We start from the raw sequence: 21,068 nt of genomic DNA, 5'->3' as shown, positions 1-21,068 counted from the left end.
TCATGTTTTCTGCATTTTCAGTGTTTTTCTGTTCTCAGTGTTCACCATTTTGGATTCTAATTTGTTTATTTATGTTAATCTATTCAAAATATGCATTTTCCCAAATTTTGGTTTTGGTCAGTAATTTATACATTTTTATCATTTATCAACTTTGACCTATGACCTAGAATTTATCATTCTGTAAATTATACATTTTCTAGAATTTGCTATTTAAGCAAGGACTTTCATTTTCACATGAGTTCAACAAGAGATTTCATGGAGTGAACATCAAATTCTTCTAAGTCCAACTCAAACAAGACTTAGTCATAACTTATAAACTTTTCTCTCATCAATATGAGTTCAGTTTATTAAACTTTTATCACACCACTGCCTGGATTATTCCAGCCTCACACTTCAGGCAAGCTGGTAAGTTTTTTTCAGCCATTTTGTTTTGTCGGCCATTTTGTTTTGTCGGCCATTCTGTTTTTTTCTTTCTTGATGCTTTGCATCATGAGGCATTAAGATTAGGCTAGGACTAGCTTAATTTATTTTCAACTAATACTATTCAATCAATTTCATCAATCAATATTCAAATTTATACATTCAAACAGGCTTATACTTTAGTTTTACTTTAGACTTCAGCTTTTTCCTTGTGATCAATATTTAGTATTTTTTCAATTTCAATTTTCAGTTTGAACATTATCATCACACATGTTACAAACACTTGTGACCGCTTCCAATTTATTCATCCCCACTCCGTGAATCCCTACACCCCCCTCTGGGATTTGCTTGTGGCTATTCCACTTGTGATCATGATACGAAAAATAGGTAAAAAAGACAATTTGGGACAGTCTAAAAAAACTTGACAAGTAATGTTTGAATTATTTACTGATTTAACATGATGTTGTCATTTAAGATTGATTCTGTGAATCATTTAAGAATTTCAGAATGTAAGGTCTCAGGGACAAAAGATGTTGACACAAATGTAAAATGCAACAGAAGATTCTTAAAAAATCAAACACAAAATAAACTTTATATTTACAAATATAAAATTTAGTGTCCTAAAGCACACTTAACAAACTTTGATGTAACTAATGAAATAAACGCAAAAAAATAACATTGCGCTTTTTAATTCCTTTATTGAAAAATTTCTAAATTATTACTATTGACTACTTACGTTTGAGATAATATCAAGATCCATACCGGGACTGGCTCCGGACTAGTATTTTTTTTACATAGATTTTCTTTTCTTTTTTAAACATCTTGGAAGTTATTTATGAGGTAAAATTTGTATATAATGCATAATATAATATTGCATAATAAAATAAAAAAAATAACATCTGGAAACAAAAAACTCGTCGCATTGGGCAAGCTTAAAAATATTGATCCAAATTTGTTGACTCTTTTAATGGAATAAAGGAAAAGCTTTTAATAGCATACTGCAGTGAATCTAAAAATAGACATTGGTTTTTCTGTTTGACCGAAATTCAATCCCATCACCCTTCGCGTTAACTACGCCTGCATGCAAATTACACTCAACTACAAAGAAAAAGTAATGACTTTCACGACTTTTTAATTAAGACGAAAAGGATTGTGGGATTGATTTTCGGACAAATGTTAAAAGTAATAATTATGACGTTTGCATAACGGTGTGCTATTGAAAAGTGGATTTAGTAAACAAATTTATAGATTGTAAGGTCTCATGTTAAAAGAAATCTAGAAAAAATAGAAATTATAATTACATATTATACATATTATATATTATATACTACACTTTGAACATAGCCACCTTTTGTTTGTACTTGGTACATCACTTTCATCGTTTATACCAGCGCATTTGAAATGAATCCATCTTTTGCATTTAGTACAACAAATCGAATTATCCTCAAAATTTTGAGCTTTGTCCAAGCATTCCTCAGTGCATACAAAGCATAGATACATTTTAGGTGCTGATTCTTTCTTTTTCTTGACTTATTAGAAACAATTTTTTGATATTATCAAAATGTGTTGAAGGTTGAGCTGATGTGGATGTACCTGAGGCTGTAAAGTCAACATCCATGATGGCCGAATCAATAGGATCAATAGAGCTTGTATTTGAGAGTCCTTGAGGTTGAATAAGTGCGATGGCCAGATATTTTTCCCAAAAATTGACAAGATTTGCTCTAACCTTATTCCAATGGGCTTGATCAAACTCAATGCGTTCAATAAAATAGCCATGCATAGTAAAGACAAAAAACCAACAAAAAGAGCGATTCGTTAATGCAAGCTGTCCCTGAATTTGGGTGTAATAATAATGTGACCTGCTAAGTCTCTTTAGTAGATTTATCCTCATATAAATAGTCAAGGTTTGCTGCACTAGGAATGGTTTCTGCTACTGAATATGGGCACTTAATTTCGACTAGAAAATCACCACAACAGCTACACGAGCCTTCCAGGTCTGGGCTGGCAGCAAGGAAAGGATGTTGTGTATCAACTCTAACCCCACAATAATTTAATTTGACCTTTTTGTGGGACATTTTTCTCATTACTTTAGAAAAATATCGTTTGGCTTTGGGCTCCATGCCAATACCGTGTCTACAAGCATTTGAATTGAAAGGCTTTCGTAAAATTAAAGTGTTGAGTAATGGGGAAACATCAGCTTCAGGGTCCCGTTGCAGGGTGTTTACCCGAGTGTAAACACTGTGAAATTTTGATGCGGTCATCCTTCCTTTTCTTCTTTTCAGCTTGCTTTAACGTGAGATGATAGATTTTATCACTGTTAATTTGATTGATTGATAGGGAATTTGTAAATAGCTTTACGTTTTCTTCTACACTTTTATCCAGATCGTAATTGTATTTTTCTGCACTAGAAATAATGTTAAAGGGATCAATATCGAAGTCTTCTTCGACCAGTCTCGGTTTTTTGTTTTTTTTATGTCTTTCTTGGAGCTCCACAAACCTAGACTTAGGAATGCTCTGTCCCATGACATTTTATATTTTTGCTCGTATTAATCCAGCACTTTTCAACATACTTGTATCGAATGGGTCAAAGTCCTTATAACATCGACGATTTAGATCATTATCCGTGGAATCCATCCCCTTTAAATATGTTTGATTGTTGAAAGTTAATTCGGCGATTTGTTTCATTTCCAAAAGTTCCTTTATCGAGGCAGGCACGGACCATTTAGCGAGTTCACTAGTACAAGTAGGTTTGGTGTAGCCAGCACATACTGCAGCCTCCACCCTAAACAACATAGCTGTAACGTGGTTACAGCTTCCTAACAAGCCAGCAATACATGAAAAAATCCACTTACGATTTCTCCCACCAGGAGACGATTCTGTTATGGTTGCCCAAACTGTATAAGGTGTTTTTGATGTTCTTTGGGATGGATTGACCCGGGATTTCAAAATACAAATTTTACTTGTGTTGGATATTGCATAGTACATTATCTCCTTCACAAAATGGCATGCAAAATAACGATAGCTTTTACCTTGTTTGTAATCCGTTGTTACTAAAAGTGGTAACACAGGGTAACACATGGTAACAGGGGGTAACAGGGGGTAACACATGGGTAACAGGGGTAACACTAGGGTAACAGGGTAACAGTTTGAAAATGGTGGCTCTGAGGGGTCGGAAATCTGAAAATTGACTTAACCAATGTTGTTGGTGAAAACAATGATAGAATGAATGATGCTGGTCAATGCAATGATGGAATCGATGTTGCTGGTGAATGCAATGATGGTGTTACTGGTGAATGCAATGATGGTGTTACTGGTGAATGCAATGATGGAATCAATGGTGCTGGTGAATTCAATGTTGGAATCAATGGTGCAGGTGACTGAAATGATGGAATCGATGTTGCTGGTGAATGCAATGATGGTGTTACTGGTGAATGCAATGATGGTGTTACTGGTGAATGCAATGATGGAATCAATGGTGCTGGTGAATGTAATGCTGGAATCAATGGTGCAGGTGACTGAAATGATGGAATCGATGTTACTGGTGAATGCAATGATGGTGTTACTGGTGAATGCAATGATGGAATCAATGGTGCTGGTGAATTTAATGCTGGAATCAATGGTGCTGGTGAATTCAATATTGGAATCAATGGTGCAGGTGACTGAAATGATGGAATCGATGTTACTGGTGAATGCAATGATGGTGTTACTGGTGAATGCAATGATGGTGTTACTGGTGAATGCAATGATGGAATCAATGGTGCTGGTGAATGCAATGGTGGTGTTACTGGTGAATGCAATGATGGAATCAATGGTGCTGGTGAATGCAATGATGGTGTTACAAAATACAAAAAAAAGGAAAAAAAGACACAAAAGTTTATTTGCTCTCTCAACCGTAGAGAACATCCAAATCAAGTCCTGATGTAATTTGACAAAGAGACGCTTTTTTACAAAAAATATTGATATACTTTTGTATATAAGTGTGGTATCTTTAAGTTTTATTAAGCCAAATATTCTTATTGTACCGAATGAGATGCCTTTAGTAAAACTAGATTAAAATTGTCATTAAGCAAACACCCCGCGAACACTGGGAAGGCCAGTTGTAGAGGTACAATGTTCTCATTATTCTATTTTCCTTATATTGACAAAATGACTTATTTTATTAGTTTGATATTGATGATATAAACGGATAGAAAGTGAAACCCTATTTAACTTTCAATAGCTTTAAAACACGTGGCTTTTATATTTTTACCCCTCAGTCCTCAGGGCCATTGTATTAACTAGCACCATTAATTCCATCATTGCATTCACCAGTACCATTGATTCCATCATTTCAGTCACCTGCACCATTGATTCCAACATTGAATTCACCAGCACCATTGATTCCAGCATTACATTCACCAGCACCATTAATTCCATCATTGCATTCACCAGTAACCCTATCATTGCATTCACCAGTAACACCATCATTGCATTCACCAGCAACATCGATTCCATCATTTCAGTCACCTGCACCATTGATTCCAACATTGAATTCACCAGCTCCATTGATTCCATCATTGCATTCACCAGTAACACCATCATTGCATTCACCAGTAACATCGATTCCATCATTTCAGTCACCTGCACCATTGATTCCAGCATTACATTCACCAGCACCATTGATTCCATCATTGCATTCACCAGTAACACCATCATTGCATTCACCAGTAACACCATCATTGCATTCACCAGCAACATCGATTCCATCATTTCAGTCACCTGCACCATTGATTCCAACATTGAATTCACCAGCACCATTGATTCCATCATTGCATTCGCCAGTAACACCATCATTGCATTCACCAGTAACATCGATTCCATCATTGCATTCACCAGTAACATCGATTCCATCATTGAATTCACCAGTACCATTGATTCCATCATTGCATTCACCAGTAACACCATCATTGCATTCACCAGTAACATCAATTCCATCATTTCAGTCACCTGCACCATTGATTCCAGCATTACATTCACCTGCACCATTGATTCCAACATTGAATTCACCAGCACCATTGATTCCATCATTGCATTCACCAGTAACACCATCATTGCATTCACCAGTAACACCGTCATTGCATTCACCAGCAACATCGATTCCATCATTGCATTGACCAGCATCATTCATTCTATCATTGTATTCACCAACAACATTGGTTGAGTCAATTTTCAAATTTCCGACCCCTCAGAGCCACCATTTTCAAACTGTTACCCTGTTACCCTAGTGTTACCTCTGTTACCCATGTGTTACCCATGTGTTACCCCCTGTCACCCTAGTGTTACCCCCTGCTACCATGTGTTACCCTGTGTTACCACTTTTAGTAACAACGTTGTAATCACATGCGAGACGGTGAAGAAAGTCCCCGGGAGAGTTTATTCCTTCTAAATAGCTAGCTATGTCGTGGTAGTAGACTGGTGGCCATTTTGTCAATGATTTCTCCTCCTTCTCCCATTCTTTTGATGATACGGTTAAGGGATCGGGTAAGAATTCAACATCGAACAATAGCTTTTTCTTGTATTCTGTCTTCGTCGTAATTAACTGTTTGACAGCATCAATATCAACGCCAACATTTTCTTCCCAAGCAGCAAAGGCCCTAAAAATGTAAAACTAGTTTTTTATTTACCTGTATGTTGTTACCTACCACCTCCCCCACAGTACCCTCAATTTTCCCTGCTAAGAGATGGGGATACGACTTATAGAGGGGACACTAGATTAGATCGCAATCAGACTGAAATCTATGGAGTGGAAAGTATATAGAAGCTTTCAGAATTTTCCGAAAGTGGGTATAAGTAATGAGCTAAAATAATCACCGAGAAACAAGTGTGTCAAAGTCTCCATCTGTGGGTTTTTTACGTAATGCAAGAAATTCTTGTAGACATTCAATTTTCATTAATTTGAAATCATTCAACGTTCGTGTTTCATTAAAAACCTCATCTTCTTCTTTTCCTCCTTTTTTGTTAACCATGTTGACCGAAGGACGAGGAGAGAAAAAAAATTTTAACTCGCGCACATGGGAATTCCCGCGCTATAAGAAGTTCCCGCGTAAAACAAGAACTCATTTGCTTATATCTTGCTTGTTTTTGTTCCTAAAAATACACTGAATTTGAAAAAAACAAACAAAACAAAGCTTTCAAGATGCTAGCACAAGCTATTAGAAAGAGAAAAACAACAACTTCGGTGGTTCTTCAGTTGATTTGGAGGCTCTTTTGGCATCAATACTTTGTGTGTTTTGTAAGGCTTTTTGCCTGAAAACCGCAATATCAAGCTTTGTTTACCTCCCAAAAAGTGTTGCGTAGCAACAACGCGAGGAGGTGGAATTTCCGATAAGGTGTATTAAAAAAAATAAGGTTATCTTTGAAAAATTTTTGCCTGCAGCGCCTTCAACAGACCACTTATAATATTTCTTTTACAAAGTAGTACTATCAAAATGCCATGGCCACTCAGTGCACAATCATTGCTTACATAAATGATTGGCCAATGTTATTTTGTTTATTTTTTAGGAATTTTCAGAAAGATTGGCTGAATTTGAATCTAATGAAGCAGAACAAGAAGGTCCAGAAGGAAACGAATCTAATAGGGTACTCAGTATCATTATAAGAACAATGTTCCTTTTTGAAACAATGACATTGATGTCAGACCACAACATTGTTCTTTTGCTTGGATTGTTTCGATTTTTCATCTATTTGCTTGCGAGTTTCCTTTCACTGGATAATCTTCAATCTTGTCTTGACCTGTTCCCCAAAACACTCTACTCTGCAAAGAAAATTGCTGGTCTCTCATCGATCGACGACCTCTTTTCAAAATGGTTAGTATGTACTAAATGCCACACTTTATATCGCTATGAGGATTCCTTTAAGGTACTTCAGAACGGAAGAAGAGTTTCTCAAAAGTGCTCATATGTCCCTTTTCCCAATCATACATTTGCAAGTGGTAGAAAGAGATGTGGTGCAAGACTCTTGAATAAAGTTCTGTCAAGTGACGGGAAATTCCTCCTCAATCCACGGAAGCTATATTGTCAAAGAAGCATAAAAGACTCCCTTATAAGTATACTCAATAGACCTGGATTCAAAAAACAATTGCTACGAAAGAGAGAATCAGAATCTACCATCATGACTGATATTTGTTATGGTGAGCTATCCCGGGGGGGGGTACTTAGGCAAAATGGGTGCCGGGTATGTGCGAGCCATAAGGGTACCTTTTCTCATTCCTCAAAAGTCTCTCAAAGGGGTACAAATTCAAAAGTTAGTCTCTGAAAGGGTCCCAAAATCACGAAAATCAAAAATTTCTCTCTCAAAGGGTCACGATTTCCAAAAATTTTGACCAAAATTTGGTGAAAATCAAACCAAAATTTGGAAAAAATTGACCAAAATTTAGGAAAAAGTCTCTCAAAGGGTCCCAAAATCACCAAAATTTTGTCTCTCAAAGGGTCGATTTTCGATTTTCGGCTCGGACATACCCGTCACCTCGCAAACCTAGTACCCCCCCCCCGGGGGTGAGCTATACAAAACTTTCAAATCAAATAACGGAGAGCTTTTCTTCAATGATATTCGGAATCTTGGGGCTGTACTCAATGTAGATTGGTTTCAACCATTTAAGAATACAGAGTATTCTCTCGGTGTCTGCCGAGAGATGTCAGGTTCACATTGGAAAATATCATTGTATGTGGTATTATTCCTGGCCCAAAAGAACCAAAACTAAACATTAATACATATTTGAAGCCCATTGTAGATGAGTTGGAAAAACTTTGGCGTGGATTTTATTTGAACGATGGTGGATATTTTGGAAAGTCATTGTATAAGTTTGCTCTTATCTGTTTATCAAGTGACATACCAGCAACCCGAAAGTGTAGTGGATTTTTAGGATTTGCGGCAAATAAAGGTATTGAAATGCAATCTACACAAGCTACCTGAAAATTAGGTTTCTGTTGATTGCATTTTAACAGATGCAGATAATTTACCTTAAGGGTTTAGGGAGCTAACTTTTGCGGGAACTAAATTTTGTGTCTTTGCGCATTTGGCCCTAAACCACTAAAATAAGTTCCAGCAGAATTTTTTAAATGATAAAAAATTAAGGTTATGTAATCCACACAATGGCCAAAACTCTCTCAAAATTTGAAAATCTGCAAAATTTGTTTCGGCAAAAAAATATCAAATAGGCACACCGTAAAAATTATTTCCCGTTAAATGATCCTTTATGAGTTCATAATATTATTTGAGTAAAAAAAGTAAATGATTCCCATAGTCGCAAATGTCTTGCTTATGCATAAAAGGCCAACATGGGTCCAGCAAAAATATGAACTCAGCAAAAAGTGCCAAAAGCAAAAAGTCATTTTGGGTCTTAAATTTTCGTTTTATGTTAGCCATTGTCTTTATAATAAAGGAAGTATTTAAGCAAAAGTCCTCAATGGGTTAATGAATTCAAAAGATTTTCAGTTCATTCTTTTTGCAATATTTTTGTTTCCATTCAGACCTTTCCTATGTAAAGAAATGAGGTACATGAATTGAAGTTGCAGCTTTCCAGGCTTAAACTCTCGAGCAAATTGATGTTAGGTGGAGGATTGTCCTAGTTGTGTTTTCATTTTTTATTTCTGATGTTTTATTGATTTTTGACGTTTTGATGTAGCATCAATTTAAGCTATTATACATACCTTTAAGTACGATTCATCCTCTATATACATGAATAGGTCATCTTTAGCTACATTTGCAAGTGAGAAAACGTTTTGATCGTACGTGAAGTTCATTTCCACATGATTTCGCATAAGCGTGCACTAAAAAACAAGACAGTATACTATATTGAGAAATAGTGTCATAAGGATTTTGTCAGTTGTAATAACGTTTTATTTTTTTAATATTACAATCAATAGTGGCTTTTTTTATTTTGTACTATTATATTCATACATTAATTGAAATTATATAAACTACTTTTACTAGAAATTTTTTCGACTGGCACCATAAATTTTTCGAAAATGATTTTTGGCATGGCCCCAAGCTCCTTCGATCCGGTTTGTGTTGACTGTGATAATTCTTCCAGTGTTGACATTTTTGTAAGTTGCACTGAATGCTTTTTTATGGATGACAGAAAAGTGCTCATAACCATGATCATTTAAATTTTGATACGCTGACCACCCATCTGAAAAAATAGTTGGCATGCAATGTCTTTTTATAAATGGTAAAAGTGTCTCTTCATTGCGGCTCTCAACTGAAGAGTTTATTTTTCCGTAACCATTGGTTAAATATCGGTGATTGCATTAAGTTGTAAAAATTATAGGGATTTTCCAAATCCTCGATGCTTAAATTGATCAATTTATCATTTTCAGCACGGTTTCGAAAAGCTCCTTTCTTGCCATTTTTCACCTTCTCAATCGACGTTTTTTTCCCTCCTTTCTTGCCGCTTTTCGCTTTCTCAATCGATGTTTTTTTTCCTCCTTTCTTACCACTTTTCACCTTCTCAATCGATGTTTTTTTCGATCGTGGCGTTTTCAATGATACACACACAAACACACTTACTGACAAACGATGAGAAATTTATATTATTAGCGTCAGTTTAATTTTCACCTTAGGGAATTAGTCATACATATTAGTTTACAACATTATTGATACTTCTATGTTTGTCATCCCCTTTCCTGAGGGATATAACGATTATTTACACATCAACTGCAACGATGAAAAATTAATATAATTACTGTAGCATCAATTCAATTTTTACCCTTAAGGGAATTGCTGAAACGTATTCATTTATAACATTATTGTTACTTTTAGGATTGGCATCTCCTTCCCGAGGGATGTAACGATTATTTTCTTAAGTGTATAAAATGGCTTAATTTTTGAACTGATTACTTCACCTCAAGTCACTAACTTCAGTAGTTTCATACAGGAGAATACTTATATTTGTAAAATGGAACGAGTCAACTCTCACGACGCAATAACATATGATCGTTTGAGAGAATACGTGGATCGTGTTAGATCAATGACAAGTGGATATATTACTACTACAAGACTGGATTTGTCAAGGATGATATGCAATAACTTGCTTCTGTCAATTTCAACATGGCCCCGTGAAATAAGAGTACTATTCTTTAAACGTCCACTTGGTGTTGGAGACACTGCCAGATTATTCTGGTTCTTATTAGGTATGTCCAAATTGATTTCTTACGCAATAAATGTGACAATTAACTAACATGTTCTATGCCCTACACTATCTATTTTAGCAGTTATAATTCTATTATTCGGTACGTACCGATATTCCGATTTGTCCTATGTTGATTTTAATTCTTTTTAAATATACATTTTAGGAAATGGAGTGCCAGCAATGTTTGTTGCAAAGTGGATCATTTCGTCTCTGCATTGTGTCCGTGGACAAACATCACGTTTACTGAGGACGGTTAATCAGTTACTGTATTTATACAACAACATAAATTTGCGGCAGCATGATTGGTATTACTATTCCCTTGAGGAAAATATACAATTGTATTTTGACGGCACACCTCAAGTACATGAAGAGCAAGAGTAATTAATTTTCATGTACCTTTTCTTTTTTTTCAAATTTCAAATTTATTCAGAATTATTCATTAAATAACTAAATTATAGTAAAATAGAGTACATGATTTTTATATGATTATGAGCATTGTGTAAAAAGTATAACGCAGTATAATATTGTACTAGCAAATAGCTGTCGCTATGAATGCCCCGCCGATAGCATATATTAGCCCAGAGGAACTTAGCCATGAAGAGAGCAAGGGAATCATAATCAGACTATAAATTGGTGAAGCGAGTCTTCATAAAAAATGCTCAATGTTACTAGAGCTGTTTAAAGTTAAGAAACACGAGCCGATGCGGTTAAAATTTCCTCAGTAAGATCCATACATAACGAAAGTGTCAATCCAAAAAAAAAAACCTGTTAAATCTACACTTTCTGATGCAAAGTGACCTAAATTAAAACCATTACAGGTTTCGCAACATGTTAAGAACTAGAATGATATCAGAGTTGATTTTCTATTCAATCACCAGATAAAAATCACTTTTGAAAACCCAAACATAAGAATGTGTACTGTGAAACTGAAAGTGCTTCCCTCCCATAAAGAATACATAACTCAGATTAAAGGTGAATTCCATTAAATTGAATACAATTTCAGTCATTTGATTTGAAATTTAAAAAGTAAGTAACTTTGGACTGGTGGCATACTGTAGATATAATTTATTTGTATCATAAAGGTTACTGAAAATTATCTGGAAAACTTTAACAATCTTTATACGTGTTTCTGTAAAAAGTTTTTAGTTAGAATAAAATTTCTTCATGGTTACTAAAGATATGAATATGCTCTAAAGATATGCTCTCAAAATTGGCAGTTGAATCAGATACTTTTAATAAAGGTATTAATTTTCAGGGATTAAAAATTTCCCGGATTTCACAGCTTTTGTTCTTATTTACGAAAGACTATATTAAAATAAAATCCTAGGAAAATCTGAAAAGGTGCCTTCAGCGAAAATTAGTCACCATGAAAATATTAAAACATCATCTAATCCGGAACTGTACACAATTTTTTCTATTGCTGTAATCCACTTCCACTTCCCTGGCATGCAAGAAAGCGGAGATTCTTCAACGAAAGGACTGTTAATACATAAAAATACCAAAACGCATTTTATCACTTTTTGAAAATAACTTAACGTGAGAAAACACGAAAATAAATCCTTGCAAAAAGCTTAAATTTTGTGGATAGTGGATGCCCAACCGTGAGTATAAATTAATGGTAGAATAAATAATTATGCGGAATTATTCAATGTGACTGGCTGAAAAATTGCCAAATTTAAATAATGCGAATTAGGGCCTAATCAATTAATTCTGCATTAATTTATCCTTGCATAAATTCATAATCTTAAGGTAATTCCTGCGAAATATAAATTGATCCAATTAAAGTAGTGCCAGACTTTATATTTCAACAAGTGTGTTTGTTTCGCTCCCATAAAAACAGATTCATCTTGTCTTCAATCCATATGTTTTGAAAATAAAGGCTAAGGGAATTTCAGATACCGTGTCCTGTTGTAACCACCGTCAACATGGTTAAAAACTTTTCACTTCACAGGTAGGTACAACATTGTGTTTGTATTTTATTGGACGTCTGGTTCTAAAAAGTCAAAAAGTTTGTTCAGTTTTAATTTGAGCAAAGTAGGCTCCTGCGTTCAACATCAACAAGGTACAGTGTGCAGTGGTGGTATTAGTAGAGAGAGTGTTCGAGTCTGTTCATAATATGAGGCTGAAAATCTTCGGCGTACATACATATCGAAGTACCGTTCTGGCACAGTGACATAAACAGCATTTTTAAAGTTTCCTAAAGCTTCAATATTGGCAAAAGAATTATTCACAAAATAGCATCAAATACTCCATAATCCATCGTTTTTCGGCTTTTGTTCCGCTTCTGTTTACATTTTTCTGCTCGCTGATCCCCATGCTCAACCATTTTTTGCTGTAACACTGTGCTTCAAATGTCCACGAGAATGAATCAGTTCATGTTAGTCATAGTATATTCTCATTGGCATGTCTCACTCACTAAACCTTCTGTAAGAAACTCAATGTTGGTATACCAGTTTTTGGCACGTTTTGGCGCAAGGCCTAAAAAATTTCAATTTAATTTCCTTCAAAATGAAGTCACTATATAGGTAAAAACAATATGAATTAACAGTCAATTTCCCTTTTTTCTATGCCTTTATAATATCAGTAGGGTTTCGGTAGAGCAGCGCATAACTGGCACTGGGTGTCTGTAGCACACTGTCATTGAAGATGTCGTCCATTCTGACAATCGTATAAGGTTTGATCCAATATCAGTAGTTTGATAGTTATTCATTTAGTAGCAAACAATGTCCCTCAAGTAAATCCAGTTGGACAACTACGTTAAAAAGATCTTAACCAAGCAGAAATCTTGTGTGCTGTTTGTTGTTTGTGAAAGCCTAGCTGTGTGGACTGGCAGTGCAGACGGGACTTTCGATTTCTCGCTTTCACAAATGCTCTGTGTAAAATGCACGAAAGTTAAAAAAATATCACGAAAAAAATCGAACGAAACAACATGAATCATGAACATGAATATTTTTCTGGCGAGCAAGTCCGCTACGTGAAGCAACAAAAGCCCCTGCGGGGCAATAATATCATTTCAAATAAGCTTCTAAAAAAATAAAGAATATCTTCTTTGCTATTTGTCTCGGTTACGGCAAAACCAGCTCTCGTTACTACTTACACTCTGCCATTTTCTTCCCTCGTAAGTACATACTTTGAATTTTTACCGTTACTGGGTGCGCATTGACTTGACCTGTAGGCTGTAAGGACAAAGAAGAATAAAGTTAGAAGTAAGAAAGAAATTCTTTAAGAAATCAATTTCAATTCTTGGAAAAAAGTAATTAAAAGAAATCCCTTAAGGTACTCAACTCCAATTAGGCCGTAAGGATTACCTTGTTTTATAGCTTATTAACGTTCTGGCCTTAACGTTCATTCTTTATTCCTTTTCTAATTTACGAAGAGTTTTTATTTTCGAAACTTTTTATATTCTCATGTCAAGAATTTTACTTTTAAAATGATATCGAAAAATAACGAAAAGGTGATTATAAAAGAGAAAACTAGACGTTAAATTAGCAATATTAGTACCTCAGACTCTTCATCCTTAGTGTAATCCGAGTTTTCATGAATCGAAAACAAATCGGGGAAAAATCGGGAAATCGGGGAAATCGGATTTTTTTCACACCCCCAAGAAAAAACCCTGGATCCGCCCCTGACGATAAAATACAATAGAATAGTAGGAGTGGTATCTCCATCTACATTCTTATTACCTTCATGATTGGCCAAAAAATTGTCAGGAGCGGTCTTTTTAAGTCCAGGTGTGCAAAACATGTTAAAGCTCCATTAGGGATGACGGAAGTCACAGAAACTGCGCGGGAGAAAAAAAGGCAAAAAAAAGTTTCAGGGAACAATATCTCTATGATAGAGAAAGAAAAAAACATACATTTTTTTTCAAGCTCAAGAGAATTAACTCACCTTTGCACTGCAAAAAACCAGAAGTCTTTAGCTCCTTTCGTTATTTTGGTACGAGTGATTTTCGAAGCTCGGACGCAATGTTTGTTTACATTAAAGAAACAGCACCCGATTTTCAAAACAATGACCTTTACTCTCGTTCCCATTGCGCGTGAGCATTTCGGTCCCGTGACTTGCGGTTTTTATTTCTTGTGAAAGAAGAAGCTTTTGTTTTTCTTTTGAGCTATGGCCTCCACATTGAATCGCTGTCGTCTTGAAGTAATTCCAAATTGAAAAACTATTTCCGATTTTATCGTATCAATCTCATGGTCACAGTGTAGAGGCTGGGTATCAAAAGAAAGCCCAAAGCTTCCTCTTTAACACTGTGAAGTTATTTTTTATTGACTTCAAATTGCTCATTGGTAAATTAGAGGTTTGTAGTGGTTGGTAAGTGACTTTTTCGTCGGACATATTTTTTTCTTTTCGGATTAAACATTACGTAAAATTTTGACTTTTTTCAATTTCTGATTGGTTTCAAACTTCCTAAAATGGCGGCCACAAATGTAAACAACTTTTTTTCGAAAAAAGATCTCCAAGATATAGTGTATGAAATTTCATGAATGTATGATTCCCTTATTTCCTGAGCGTGTCCATCATTTTGAGAGATTCAAATAAATTCTAACAAGGTTAAGTGAAGATAAAAAAAGTTTGCGTGCTAACAATTTAAGCACCTTTTCAAACAAAAATCTTGGTAAAACCAGAAATGAAACTTTCAATCGTGAAGAATTTGATAAAACAATATCATTGTTATTAGAAAAAAATAATGATCTGGAATCCAAAGTTTTTCTACTTTTTGAGGCCTTAATGGAAGAGAGTAAAGAAAAGATTAAGTATTTGAATGAACTTAAATACCTTCAGATAGAAAGTGAGAAAACTTCTTCTGATTTAAGTAAAGCATTATCAAAGTTGGGACACTTGTCGACACGTAATGTAAACAAGCGTATCAAACTTCAGAAGGATAAAGTGATCGAGGCAAATGAGGAGTTGTGTGAAAAAAAATGAAATGATAAGTTCCCTTCAGTCTTCTATTGCAGAAAGCACTTCTGAAAATGAAAAATACATACAAAAATTGAATGCCAAACTAGATAAAGCCCTAGTCAAATCTACCAAATATAGGCGAAGGGGCTGTGATTTGAAAAAAAAAGTACTAACTTTGAAAAAAAACTTGGCGAAACCAATGAAAATGGCTTTCAATCTCATACTGAAAATCTCAAAGCTGAAATCAAAATTTTGATAGATCATGTAAAATTTTTAGAAAATGAAAAACTTGCTGCCGAGGAAGAGCTAGAAGATTTGATGAAAAGCAATGAAATAAAAGTTTTTCATAAAGGGTGTTACAATGCCGACATCTGCGCTGTTTATGAAGACCTCCTATGCATGGGTGTGGGTACATCCAAAGTAAAGGCGGTTATTAGAACAGTACTTAAAAATATTGCCAATCGAGATGCTCCTGTTCTACCGGGGGTGACTTTTGCTAAGGGAATGCTTCTTGAGGCCAGGAATCTTGGACAACAACATTTAGTTTATGTTTTATCTGGGGAAAAGATTTCTGAAAGTGATTCTGCAACAAACTTTTCTGATCTAAATACCCTGCATAGTGATGGAACTTCAAAAAAAGGTCGTTCATACTTATCATACGACATTACAACTAAAACTGGTGAAACTCTCAATGCTGGCCTGAGAGAGACAAGCTCAGGGGATGCTGAAATGCAATTAAAAGTCTTAGAAAATATCCTTGATGATTTATCTAAAAAGTCCTCTGACAAATCTTTCAGCAACAAAGTCTTTGGTTCAATAAAAAATCTCATGAGTGACCGCTGCAGCACTCAAAAAAAGTTTAATAATCTTTTTAAAGAATATAGAACAAGTGTTTTACCACAAATTAAAGAGGGATGGGATACCCTGCCTGAAAAAGAAAAGGCCAAACTGAGGAGAGTGAATGAATTTTTTTGTGAGCTCCATTATTTGGTTGGACTTGCTGATCAAGCTGAGGCTACTTTAAAAATATGGGAGGGTTTACTTTATGATAAAGACAAAAAAGTTGGTTTCCTCGCCCACGGTGGGTATTCAAATGGAGAGTCAGGTTGTACCCGCACTATTAAATCTGTCCAAGAAAGGGGTTGTGACAAGAGTGGTCGCATGATTCAATTCTCCACCTATCTACAAAGCGAACATAACATTTCTGAAATTCCCCTCTACCCTTTCTTGGGAAACAGATTTAATATACTGTTTCTAAACGGTGCTGGGGTATTCCATTTGTATTCGTCAATAGAAGCCTTTTTTACTGACTTTTACAACGAAAACAAGCTTTTAAGTGCTGTTTATCATGACTTAAATGTTTTGGCTTATAAGGTAGCTTGTAAAGCTTTGGGGCTGATACACAAAAAGGTAACATGTCCATTTTGGAGACAAATGGAAGAATCTAAAACTGCTCTTAACATGTCAAAGAATTACCAAAGCATGGTAAAAAAGTTTGAAGAATGGAGTGTTGATTCCTCTGATTTTTTATTTGGCTCTGATAGCCTCTTTCCTAAACACCTTCATAAAGATGCTTTTTTTGAGTCTTTGACTTCTCAATTTGAACATGATGAGTCCATGACAAAACCTTTGCTTGAAATGATATTTGCCAGTTTCACAGTGGTCTCTAAAAGAATGTTAGCAGACCATTTAGTCGGGGGCAAATATGATAATCCTTCAGAGGAAATTTATTTGCCAAGAAGCAGCGACTGTGCCAACATCCAATGCTCTGAATGAAAGAACATTTGGTATGCTTGATTGGCTCAAACGTGCTAAACCTAAAGCGCTTGATATGGTTTATGAAGGTATCATCATGTTCAATCTGAATAAAACAAACGCCTGGAGGGATAGTCTCTCAAAGTCTGATCTTGAAGTGGTTATGGAAAGAGCCAGAATTAGTGTCAAAGAACAAAAAAGGCTTTACTTTCAGAGAAAGTATAGTAACCCGAAAGCTACTGAAAACGTTTGGTGGATGGTACTGGACAGAAGAAATTGAGAACACAAGTCACTTACAAAATGACATAAACTAAATATATTTTCTGCTCTAACAATGGTACAGCATGTATGGTATTCAACCAGAACTCTGTGAAATCCACATGCTCTTATTGAGCCTGGTCAGAAAGGTCAAACTCGTTACCAGGCCCCAAAGAGCATGGGCAGCAAAGACAAAACACAGAACACTCAACAAAGGGGCATGGTGACTCTGACTCATAGACACTGATCTGTTCTGCAAAATACTCGTGAGTCACCATGAAGGGATGTCAAATGTAAACAAACTTTTAATATATAAAATGGTAGCCTAGCTATATAATATTTATACAAGAGAAGAACTATGATACAAGAAGATATATATACAAAAATAAAGCTATCGATTTAGTGATTCCCACATTCACCCCCACTCTGAAAGTCATGTCCCAATGACAAAACTATTTGATTTTCAATGCAAACAATCATTTGTAGTGAGCAATAACATAATCAATATTCATCAGTTCATAAATAGTCTTGATTACTCAATTTTCAACCAAGATCAATGTTTGTAACGTATTATACCACGTAACTAGTGACAACTCAACTGGTCACTTCAATATTTCCAACATCCCAAAATGTCTGAGTAACGTTTTACCAATTTACAAACCACGTTACTAGTGACAGTTAACTGGTCACTTCAACATAGCCAAAGTCACAAAACAAGTAATGTTCAATTAGTGTCCTCTGCAATAGCACAACTTACTCGCTACATACCAAGCCAGTCTGGTTCTGGGCGTACTCATTACGACGTACCTCAAAACCGAGCACCGTTGCGTATTAGTATTCTGCTTGTCAATTGTACAGCAACACGTTTGAACCAACATCCCAACCGAGTGATCCACCAACATCCAATCCAATTGATCCATCCATCATTTCAGTGCAATCGGTGATAGCAGTCGACCTATCACAAGGGGCATGGTGTTCTCTTTGATAATGTGGGCACACATGAGGCGGTGGGCATTCACAGTGAGGAGACGACGTGGTGTTGAAGTGACATCCATATCGACGACCATCAGTTGTTGGGCAAGGGGTTTGTTGAAACGAAAAAGAGTTTGAATTTAATTAGAATACATTTGAACCACAACATGTAACATAAACTCCTGAAACAAAATCATGAAATCATTTATTAGGGGGGATGGTCTGGGCATAAACGTAGGAGGGTACACCACGTTCGTCATAGGTGAGAAACTTCTTTGGTTTCCTAATGCGTTTTGGACGACCAAATTGATAAAGTTGAAGACATTCATCGTATGCGAGTTGGTTGCTTGATGTGGAATCCTCAACTTCGTCCTCGGAGCCGTCGGAGACTTCATCTTCCGTATTATTCAATGATTGATCTGACGTGTTAGGGGAGACACCATGATGACCCGATTCTTCTAGAAGCACATCCTCATCGTCACCATCAACATCAAACTGTTCTTGCAAACCAGCGTTATCAGGGTGAAAGTACCCGCTTGAGTCCTCACTGTGAGCCCTCTCACTCAAATCTCCAACGGAATGAGGAGGTACCTTCGAATCTTCTAAAGTACAAGCAGGCCTGCTCGAATCATCCATCAGCCCACCGTTAATTGTACGGAAGTACCTGCTCGAGTCTAGTTCTCGGTGAGCCTCCGGGCTCGAATCACCAACGGGATGAGGAGGTACCGCCGAATCGTCTAAGGTACAAAAAGGCCTGCTCGAATCATCACTCAGCCCACCGTTGGTTGTGTGGCAGTACCTGCTCGAGTCTAGTACTCGGTGAGCCTCCGGGCTCGAATCACCAACGGGATGAGAAGGTACCGCCGAATCGTCGAAGGTACAAACAGGCCTGCTCGAATCATCACTCAGCCCACCGTTGGTTGTGTGGCAGTACCTGCTCGAGTCTAGTTCTCGGTGAGCCTCCGGGCTCGAATCACCAACGGGATGAGAAGGTACCGCCGAATTGTTGAAGGTACAAACAGGCCTGCTCGAATCATCACTCAGCCCACCGTTGGTTGTGTGGCAGTACCTGCTCGAGTCTAGTTCTCGGTGAGCCTCCGGGCTCGAATCACCAACGGGATGAGAAGGTACCGCCGAATTGTTGAAGGTACAAACAGGCCTGCTCGAATCATCACTCAGACCACCGTTGGTTGTGTGGCAGTACCTGCTCGAGTCTAGTACTCGGTGAGCCTCCGGGCTCGAATCACCAACGGGATGAGAAGGTACCGCCGAATTGTTGAAGGTACAAACAGGCCTGCTCGAATCATCACTCAGCCCACCGTTGGTTGTGTGGAAGTACCCGCTCGAGTCTAGTACTGGGTGAGCCTCCGGGCTCGAACCACCAACGGGACGAGAAGGTACCGCCGAATCGTCGAAGGTACAAACAGGCCTGCTCGAATCATCAACTGTAGGTCCATTCTGTACCAGATGTATGAGTGGTGTCTCAAAAAAATCAATATCTGCGCTAGACAACTTGCTCATCTCCCTCACAGATTCTTGAGCTGTCATAGTGGGTACAACAACAACAGGGGTCAAAGTAGGTAATGTTTTCCTTGCCTCTCTCCCCCTCAAAAAATTGAAGAAAATTTCTATATTTTCCACCTGTTCGAATTCGTCTTCCTCTTCCTTTTCCTCTTCCTCGGTTACAGCTGATGGCCTCACATTTGTCTTCACTTGGGGAGGGACGGTTTCTCTTTGATTTGACAACGTTTTCTTGATTTTCTTTATGTGATTTCGATGTAGTTTCTTGATTTTTGTTCCCTCTAGTTGTTTTAACATATACACAGGAAGGTTTTCTGTCTTGCTTACCACCACATACGTCTCATCTTCATAAAATTATCTCAATTTGCCTGTTCCACCTCTCTCTGACAGGTTTCTGATAAGTACATGATCTCCTTCTTCCAATTCTTCACCAAATGAAGTTTTGTCGTATTGATATTTTGCTTTTCCTTTTTCAGCCTCATGATGTTTTTGAGCGTCTTTGATGGCATTACCAAATGTCTCTTTCCATTGTCGAACAAATTCTGATTGAGGTCCTTTGTTTTCAACTTTATTGTCAAGAACAATATCCACTGGAATTCTTGGATCCCGTCCAAACATAAGGAAATGCGGGCTGTAACCAGTTGATCGATTTACTGTGCAATTGTATGCGTAGCACAATTTGCGGACATAATTTTTCCAATCCTTCTTTTGAGCAGGTTCTAAGGCTTTCAACAGGTTGATGATTGATCTGTTAAATCTTTCTGTTTGGCCATTCCCCATTGGATGGTATGGTGTAGTATTCGACTTCTTTATGCCTGAGAGATGATGAAGTTGGTCCCACATCTTGTTGTTAAACTCCTTTCCTTGATCATGGTGGATTCTATCTGGGAATCCATAATTGATGACAAATTCATTGAAGATTCTTTCTGCAGCAGATTTTCCTGTCTTGTTCTTAGTTGCGAATGTTTGACTGAAGCGGGAGAAGTGATCAGTTACTACCAACAGATATTCAAAATTACCTTTGCATTTATCCAGCTTGAGATAATCAATCCCAATGATTTCAAATGGTTTG

General features: G+C 36.7%; 1 long non-coding RNA gene across 1 annotated transcript; it reads left to right on the top strand.

The window, feature by feature from the left end:
• Positions 1–260: 260 nt before the first annotated feature.
• LOC136808700 (uncharacterized) lies at positions 261–700 on the top strand. The gene is made up of 2 exons (XR_010846913.1): positions 261–405; positions 671–700. It is a non-coding gene; the product is annotated as an uncharacterized lncRNA (long non-coding RNA).
• The last annotated feature ends 20,368 nt before the right edge of the window (positions 701–21,068 follow it).

The sequence above is a fragment of the Clytia hemisphaerica genome, unplaced genomic scaffold, assembly GCF_902728285.1.
Source record: "Clytia hemisphaerica strain Z4C2 unplaced genomic scaffold, Clytia hemisphaerica genome assembly, whole genome shotgun sequence".
In the NCBI taxonomy this organism is placed as follows: Eukaryota; Metazoa; Cnidaria; class Hydrozoa; order Leptothecata; family Clytiidae; genus Clytia; species Clytia hemisphaerica.
The sequence above is the reverse complement of the archived record's forward strand: the minus strand, read 5'-3'. Positions and strand labels throughout refer to the sequence as shown.